General features: G+C 39.1%; 1 protein-coding gene across 1 annotated transcript in view; it reads left to right on the forward strand.

The window, feature by feature from the left end:
* The window catches only part of LOC124507937 (ankyrin repeat domain-containing protein 26-like), a 337,690-nt gene that overhangs the window by 154,516 nt on the left and 173,981 nt on the right, over positions 1 to 9,193 (forward strand). The gene's annotated exons all lie outside the window — the stretch shown is intronic.

The following is a 9,193-nucleotide window of genomic DNA, read 5'->3' on the forward strand; positions in this document are numbered from 1 at the left end:
TTTGGAGGATGCTCATTGTAAATCCTAAGCAGGAGCAATGAGGTAGATACACTGACCAACTCGTTTCTGTCAGTCACAAAAGTTGTATAATATACATGCAAGTTTCATTAGACAGCTATACCCATCAGGGGAACTAGAATATTCTGTTGACTGGTCCTTTTTGTGGCTGAAGAGACATTGAAAATTACTTCCTTTTTTAGACTTCTTATTAATGAGTCACATAGTAACAGGGAACTTTTCATGCGAGTAACAGGCTACTCGGTTGATCAGTCTTCTAGGAATGAGAGCACTAGGCATTGTCCTGCTGTGTCCTAAAGAAATCATTAGGGTCTCAAAAACTAAAATCTGTAAGGATATCCGAAACTGATGAAGCTTATTAAAGAATAACGAGGGATTTTCTGTAGATCCCTATAGAAAGGAATTAAGGTTATGGCATGAAATTATCTGCCACTTTAAAGTGTTCCCTGTGAAACAAAAACTTAGATAGCTTTCAGCCAACTGAGTCCATAGCGCTGACTTCTCTAGAAGGTCCTTATCTCCTGAATCCCCAAACCAGGGGCTACCTGGGTGAAGATATTTGATGCACACAATTTTGAGGTGAAGAATCTGGATTGGGAAGAAGAGGTAGCTCTAGCCAACTTAACCTTCCTAACAATATAGTCAAGTATGGGTCTGAAAGGAACTTCAGAAGACTTCCATATGTTGACATCTCTATGGACGAAGAAATTACTCAAAAGGAAACAAAGGCAAACCCGTGATCATCCAGCCCTTGTGATAAATGTCATGTTATAAAGAAAAGCGAGACAAATTATGCTGGTCAGCATCCTAAGGGTAAGGGTGCTCCCTAAGACTCAATAAGAAAAACACACTCAAAGTAACACTGAAAAGAGTCCAAATAAAATGTACACGATTAGCTGTCTACAAAGGTACTCCATGTCAAGTAATGATTTTTGAGTGCGCGGTTGAGGATGTTGTCTATGAGCACCTAGATGGAAGAGCGAAAAGGACACATGGCCTAGGTAAAGGGGCCAAAGCTGGAAATGTGAAAATCGAGAATCTGGTTTTGAAGCCTGAAGAGCAATTCAAAACACAGATAGCAAGGGGCAAGGACTTAATGTCAGGGATTGCCGTCCTTCAGAAATAAGGTGTGGTTAAAAGAGCAGAGGGAGGGCGTCGTCATTTTTCTCAGCTACTGCTGAAAAGTGAAGCAGGATAGAGACCTTAATAAAATTAAAAAAAAAAAAGAGGTTCTTGATGACCCTCAAAATATCTTAGTGGAATGATAGGAGTGAAACTTAGATTTTAGTGTAAAAGAAGGAAATAAGTGAAGAAACCTTGAATCTGTGGATGAGACGATACATTAAAGAATGTTCGAGTCCACTGCAAGAGGAGAAGCAGCGTGATAGATGGACAAAGCTTCAAAAGTTAAGCAAATGGTTAATAGAAAAGGAGAAATTGAAATCTTTCTTCCTTATGCAGCCGGTGCTGGGATTTACAGATGTGTAGCACTTTACCAACGGCAAAGCTCTGGGGCCAGCTTTTCTGATATGTTGTTACCACAAAGCCTTGATCTCCTCATCAGAGTACCTGCTAAAGCAGCCTAATGTAAACAGTGTGGGCATGAAATGATTGAGGAAATTTGGTTTAGCAAGACTCCCATCATTTCCATGTCAGTGGCTTTCCCATGCCTCTGATGGTCATGTAAAGCATCTATTACTCAATGTAAGAGGTGCTATTTGTACCGTAGTCCGTGAGTATTATCCACTGAGTAGTATAGACAGGGAGTTAGTTAAAAGTATTATAAGTGGGAAAAAAAAGTACTGTTTTGCTAGTGGCATTGGCGAAAGTTGTGTGAAGTACTGAGGAGAGATTCTGGGCCTCATGCTCCCCATTTGCTGCCACTTGCGGTGGTATGAAGAATGACTTCAGTATAATTTGTATAGGGGACCACTTGTATTGGCATGCCACCTGCCTTAACTATCTCATTGTATTGGAACGCAAAATACAGCAACAGTAATCATGCTAAATGCATACACTTAGAGCTGACTATGTGCCACGTACCCTTGTAAGTTGTTCACGTATTATTTCCTAATTTTTTATTCCCAAGATCCCAGTGAGGTAGATCCTATTATTATTTATTTTTCAGGTCACTTTTATAAGATTCTTTATTTTGAGAGAGAGAGAGAGAGACAGAGAGAGAGACAGAGAGAGATTGTGGGAAGAGCAGGTAGGGAGAGAGAGGGGGGGGGCAGAGAGAGAGAGAATGCCAAGCAGGCTCCTCACTATCCACGCAGAGCTCGATGTGGGGCTCAATCACGTGACCCTGAGATCATGTCCTGAGCAGAAATCAAGAGCCAGACGCTGACCCGACTGAGCCACTCAGGTACCCCAGTAGGTGCTGTTATGACTTTCATTTTACAGATTTAGAGACTGAGACACGGAAGTTTTAGGTACTGTGCTTAAGGTCATACAGCTCATAACCAGCAGAATTGGGAATTCAGACCCAGGCTTTCTGGCTCCTACTAGGATACTGCTTGTCAAACTCTTCCGTGAAATATCTCGTTGTCACTGAAAACAGCATGTTCAGTTTCATAATCACGAGAACAGCAATGTCATTCACCTATGTGAATATTGAAAATCATACTTGATATGGTGCTTGGAATATGAAAACAGAAATGTTTACCATAAGGTAATTCCCTATATTTCCTCCATTTGACCAGTAGACACATTTGTATTTTTATCTCATCATATATAATTTAAAACCATTAACAACGTTATGTTTTTGTAGGAGAGTGAGATTGGTAAACTATTCTGTACCAGTATTGAAATGTTTTCGGCTTTGTAGGCCATAGTCTCTGTTGTAGAAGCTGAGCTCTTTTGTTATGACCTAAAAGTAGCCATCATTCAGCATGTAGTGTGAGTGTGGCTGGGTCCAATAAGATTTTAGTTACAGGGGTGCTTAGGCGGCTTAGTTGGTTGAGCGTCCTGACTCTGAATTTCCACTCAGGTCATGATCCCAAACCCCACATCATGAGACCCGTCATGAGACCGAGCCCCACATCAGGCTTCACCCTGAGCTTGCAGCCTGCTTACCTTTTTCTCTGTCTTTCCCTCTGACTCCCTTCCCACTTGTGTGTGCTCTCTCCCTCTCTGTCTCTCTTTCAAGTATAAAATAACAAAAACAAAAACAAAAACATTTAGTTACAGAAACAGGTGATGGTGTTCAACTAGATTGACAGTATTTAAAAGTATTATTTTTTCTTTATTTTAGTTACAAGAAGCACAGGAACGACATGCAGAGGCCGTAAGATACGCTGAGAAGATTAAAGATCATATGCTAAAGTATAATTTAAACCTCACAGAAAATAACTTGTTTATTTATAAAGCAGATAAGGAGTGTACTATGAGAAATGTATTAGTTATGCGAGTATATCATTGTTAAGCTGGATACAAATTCCAGCTTTGAGCTATTTTGAAATGCAAAATTTTGGCATTTTATCTCTCAATTTTGCACCATTACCACAAAACACAACGAGAAAATTGGCACAATTGCCAAATCATCCTCTTGATACAATTTTAAGAATTTCTGTACTACCCTCACTTGTTTAGAAATTACACGATACAGTTTTAAAATTATGTGTGAGAATAATTATCTTAAAATCTGCATTTTAGGCTAAAGTTTAAAAATGCCACACAAGAAGCAACCATCAAACATCAAGCGGCCCAAATTCAAGATCTTCAGAGCAACTTGCTAAAGGCAAGTTTGGTAAGTCGATCTCTTAATGATTGTCCTGAAAAGGAATCCTTATGTCACTAGTAGTAGTACATAAGAATGTTTTGGATCATATGGAAAATTTCACCGATCAAAATATTTGGTTGATATTGTTTCTGCTTGCTACTAGTGATGTAATTCTTCTATATAGATGAAGTTGATTGAATTCATAAAGTAATGATGATTGTAGTGAGATTTAAATAAAAATATTGTGAGAATCTAAGAAGAGCAACATTTTGTATATACCACAGTGAGCATTTGGTTTAGTCCTCCTTTTGGCTCTTGTATATAAAGGTGCTGTGAACATTGGCATACAGATGTGTGAGTCCCTGCTAATATTTTTCAGCGTGTTTCAACCGTCCCCAGTCTTTGAGTGATCATTTCATCTGGCATTCTGACTTTCTGTTGTAAACCCAACCCTTTAGTGAGAGTTTCAGAAAGAGTTCTTTTAATGATGATACGTTGTAATTTATAATTACAAATTTGCAACTTATTCTCTTCATCAACAATGACTAGCAGGTCATTATGCAAACGTCCTTTCCAAAGAATAGCCTTTTTTCTTTGTTGGATTTTGTAAAGGAAAAGAAATGCCAGTGAAAAAGGAGAAATGGCTGCTCTGTCAGGGCCTTACCTAGTAACATAGTGCTCCTACCATTGAAAGTTCAGAAACTCATTTTTTTTCCCATACATTTGACTTAATCAGCCTTTCAGAGATTTCACAATTCCATCTCAGAAAAGACTAATGTGCCGTTCAAGATTCTAATTTATGTAGTGAAACCACAACTGTTTTCCAAGTGGAACAGTGAATGTCATCCCACTCTCACCCTCCTTTGTAGGATTCTCATTGTAAATCCTAAGTGGGAGCAATGAGGTAGATACACTGACCAACTCGTTTGTGTCAGTCACAAAAGCTATATAATATACATGCAAGTTTCATTAGGCAGCTATACCCGTCAGGGGAACTAGAACATTGTGTTGACTGGTCCTTTTTATGACTGAAGGGACATTGAAACTACTTTCTTTTCTATACGTCTTATTAATGAGTCACATTGTAATAGGGAACTTTTCATGTGAGTAATATGACACTCTATTGATCAGTCTTCTATGAATGAGAGTGCTAGGCATTGTCCTGCTACTGTGTCCTAAAGAGATCATTAAGGTCTCAAAAACTAAAATTTGCAAGGATATCCGAAACTGATGAAGCTTATTAAAGAATAACGAGGGATTTTCTGTACATGTCTATAGAAAGGAATTAGGGTTATGGCATGAAATTACCTGCCACTTTAAATCTTTTCTGTGAATCAAAAACTGAAGATTGCATTCGACCAACTCAGTGCATAGGTCTGACTTCTCTAGAAGGTCCTTATCTCCTGAATCCCCAAACCAGGGGCTACCTGGGTGAAGATATTTGATGCACACAATTTTGAGGTGAAGAATCTGGATTGGGAAGAAGAGGTAGCTCTAGCCAACTTAACCTTCCTAACAATATAGTCAAGTATGGGTCTGAAAGGAACTTCAGAAGACTTCCATATGTTGACATCTCTATGGACGAAGAAATTACTCAAAAGGAAACAAAGGCAAACCCGTGATCATCCAGCCCTTGTGATAAATGTCATGTTATAAAGAAAAGCGAGACAAAGTATGCTGGTCAGCATCCTAATGGTAAATGTGCCCCGTAAGACTCCATAAGAAAGACACACTGTAACACCGAAAAGAGTCCAAATAAAATGTACATGATTAGCTGTCTACAAAGGCACTCCATGTCAAGTAATGATTTTCGAGTGCGCGGTTGAGGATGTTGTCTATGAGCACCTAGATGGAAGAGCAAAAAGGACACATGGCCTAGGTACAGGGGCAAAGCTGGAAATGTGAATTCGAGAATCTGGTTTTGAAGCCTGAAGAGCAATTCAAAACACAGATAGCAAGGGGCAAGGATTTAATGTCAGGGGTTGCCGTCCTTCAGAAATAAGGTGGGGTTAGAAGCGCAGAGGGAGGGTATGATCATTTTTCTCAGCTGCTGCTGAGAAGTGAAGCAGGATAAAGACTTTAATGATTTTTTCTTAAAAAAGGTCGTTTATGACCCTCAAATTTTCTTAGTGGAAGTTAGATTTTAGTGTAAAAAAAGGAATAAGTGAAGAAAACTTGAATCTGTGGATGAGATGATTCATTAAAGAATGTTCGAGTCCACTGCAAGGGGAGAAGCAGCGTGATAGATGGACAAAGCTTCAAAAGTTAAGCAAATGGTTAATAGAAAAGGAGGAATTGAAATCTTTCTTCCTTATGCAGCCGGTGCTGGGATTTACAGATGTGTAGCACTTTACCAAATGCAAAGCTCTGGGGCCAGCTTTTCTGATATGCTGTTACCACAAAGCCTTAATCTCCTCATCAGAGTACCTGCTAAAGCAGCCTAACATAAACAGTATGGGCATGAAATGATTGAGGAAATTTGGTTTAGCAAGACTCCATTATTTCCATATCAGTGGCTTTCCTTTGCCTCTGATGGTCATGTAAAGCATCTACTACTCAGTCTAGGCGGTGCTATTTGTACTTTACTCTGTGAGCATTGTCCACTGAGGGTATAGAGAGGATGCTAGTTGAAAGTATTATAAGAAGGAAAAAAAGTACTGTTTGCTAGTGGCATTGGCGAAAGTTGTGTGAAGTACTGAGGAGAGATTCTGGGCCTCATCCTCCCATTTGCTGCCACTTGTGGTGATATGAAGAATAACTTCAGTATAGTTTGCATACGGGGCTACTTGTATTGGCATGCCACCTGCCTAAATTATCTCATTGTATTGGAACACAAAATACAGCAACAGTAATCATGCTAAATGCATACACTTAGAGCTGACTATGTGACACGTACCCTTGTAAGTTGTTCATGTATTATTTCCTAAATTTATATTACCAAGATCCCAGTTAGGTAGATACTATTATTATTTATTTTGAGATAATTTTCTTAAGGTTCCTTATTTTGAGAGAGAGAGAGAGAGAGAGAGAGACAGATTGTGGGGAAGGGAAGGTGGGGAGAGTGAGAAAGAGGGAGAGAGACGGAGAGAGAGAGAGAGAGAGACAGAATTCCAAGCAGGCTCCTTGCTGTCCACATAGAGCCCGATGTGGGGCTTAATCACGTGACCCTGAGATCATGTCCTGAGCAGAAATCAAAAGCAACACACTGAACCGACTGAACCACTCAGGTGCCCCAGTAGGTGCTGTCATTACCTTCATTTTACAGATGCAAAGACTGAGACATGGAAGTATTAGGGAGTGTGCTCAAGGTCATAGAGCTCATAACGAGCAGAATTGGGAATTCAGACCCAGGCTTTCTGGCTCCTACTAGGATACTGCTTGTCAAACTCTTCCATGAAATATCTCGTTGTCACTGAAAATAGCATGTTCAGTTTCATAATCACGAGAATAGCAATGTCATTCACCTATGTGAATATTTAAAATCGTAGTTGATGTAGTGCTTGTAATGTGAGAACAGAAATGTTTACCATAAGGTAATTTCCTATATTTCCTCCTTTTGACCAGTAGATACATTTGTATGTTTATCTGATCATATATAATTTATAAACATTAACAACTTTATGTTTTTGTAAGAGAGTAAGTTTGGCAAACTATTCTGGAAGAGTATTGAAACATTTTCGGCTTTGTAGGCCACAGTCTCTGTTGTAGCAGCTCCACTCTGCTGTTATGACCGAAAAGTAGCCATCAATCAGCATGTAGGGGAGAGTGTGTCTGGTTCCAATAAGATTTCAGTTACAGGGGCACTTGGGTGGCTTTGTTGGTTGAGCATCCTGACTCTTAATTTCCACTCAGGTCATGATCCCAAACTCCACATCATGAGACAGGTCATGAGACCGAGACCCACATCAGGCTTCACCCTGAGCTTGGAGCCTGCTTACGAGTTTCTCTGTCTCTCCCTATGACTCCCTTCCCCATTTGGGCGTTCTCTCTCTCTCTCTCTGTGCCCCACTAAGTCAAAAAAAAAATAATAACATTTGGTTACAAAAACAGGTGATGGTGTTTTACTAGATTGTCAGTAGTTAAAATTATTTTTTTTCTTTATTCTAGTTGCAAGAAGCAAAGGATCGAGAGGCAAAGGATATAAGATATGCGGAGAAGACGTAAGATCATATGCAAAAGTATAATTTAAACCTCACAGAAAATAACTTATTTATACAGCAGATAAGCAGTGTAGTACGAGAAATATACTTGTTATGCCAGTATATTATTGTTAAACTGGATACAAATTCCAGCTTTGAGTTATTTGGAAATGCAGAATTGTGGCACATTATATCTCAATTTTGCACCTTATCCACAAAAGACAACGAGAAAAAATGGCTCAATTGCCAAATCTTCCTCTTGATACAATGTAAAGAATTTCTGTAAGACCCTCATTTGTTCAGAAATTATATGGTATTTTTTGAAACTTATGTGTGATAATAATTACCTTAAGATCTGCGTTTTAGGCTAGAAGTGCAAAATGCCAGACAGGAAGAAACCATCAAACAACAAGCGGCCCAAATTCAAGACCTTCAGACCAACTTGTTAAGGACAAGTAGAGTAAGTCAGTCTCTTGATGTCTGTCCTACTGAAAAGGAATCCGTATTTCACTAGGAGTAGTACACAAGAATGTTTTGGATCACATGGAAAGGCTCACTTATCCAAATATTTGGTTGATATTGTTGCTATTTGCTACTAGCGATGGAATTTTTCTATAGAGATGAAATTGATTGAACTCCTAATGATGTTTATAGTGAGATTTTCATAAAAACATTGTGAGAGTCTAAAAAAGCAACATTTTATATATACCACAGTGAGCGTTTGGTTTAGTCCACCTTTTGGCTACTGTTAATAATGCTGCTGTGAACGTTGGCATACGGATGTGTGAGAGTCCCTGCTAATATTTTTCAGCGTGTTTCAAACTTCTGCACGCTTTGAGTGATCATGTCATCTTGAAATCTGACTTTCTCTTGTAGTCTCAACCCTTCAGTGAGAGTTTGAGAAGGTCCTTATCTCCTGAATCCCCAACCAGAGGCTTCCTGGGTTGAGAAATTTTTTGGTAGGGCGGGGGGTGTTACTCTTTTTGTTGTATCTTTAGTTTTATTTTTGTTTAATTTGCATCCCAATTAGTTAGCATTTAGTGAAGCAATGATTTCAGGAGTAGATTCATTAATGCCCCTTGCCCATTTAGCACATCCCCCCTCCCACAACCCCTCCAGCAACCCTCAGTTTTTTCTCCATATTTATGAGTCTCCTGTGTTTGTCCTCCTCCCTGTTTTTATATTATTTTTGTTTCCCTTTCCTTTTGTTCATCTGTTTTGTCTCTTAAAGTCCTCATACGAGAGCAGTCATATGATTTTTGTCTTTCTCCTACTAATTTCACTTAGCATAATACGCACCACTTCCATCCACGTA

This window comes from Lynx rufus, unplaced genomic scaffold (assembly GCF_022079265.1).
Source record: "Lynx rufus isolate CCGP_SWC_20201006 ecotype Redwood Valley unplaced genomic scaffold, mLynRuf1.p SCAF_12, whole genome shotgun sequence".
Classification (NCBI taxonomy): Eukaryota; Metazoa; Chordata; class Mammalia; order Carnivora; family Felidae; genus Lynx; species Lynx rufus.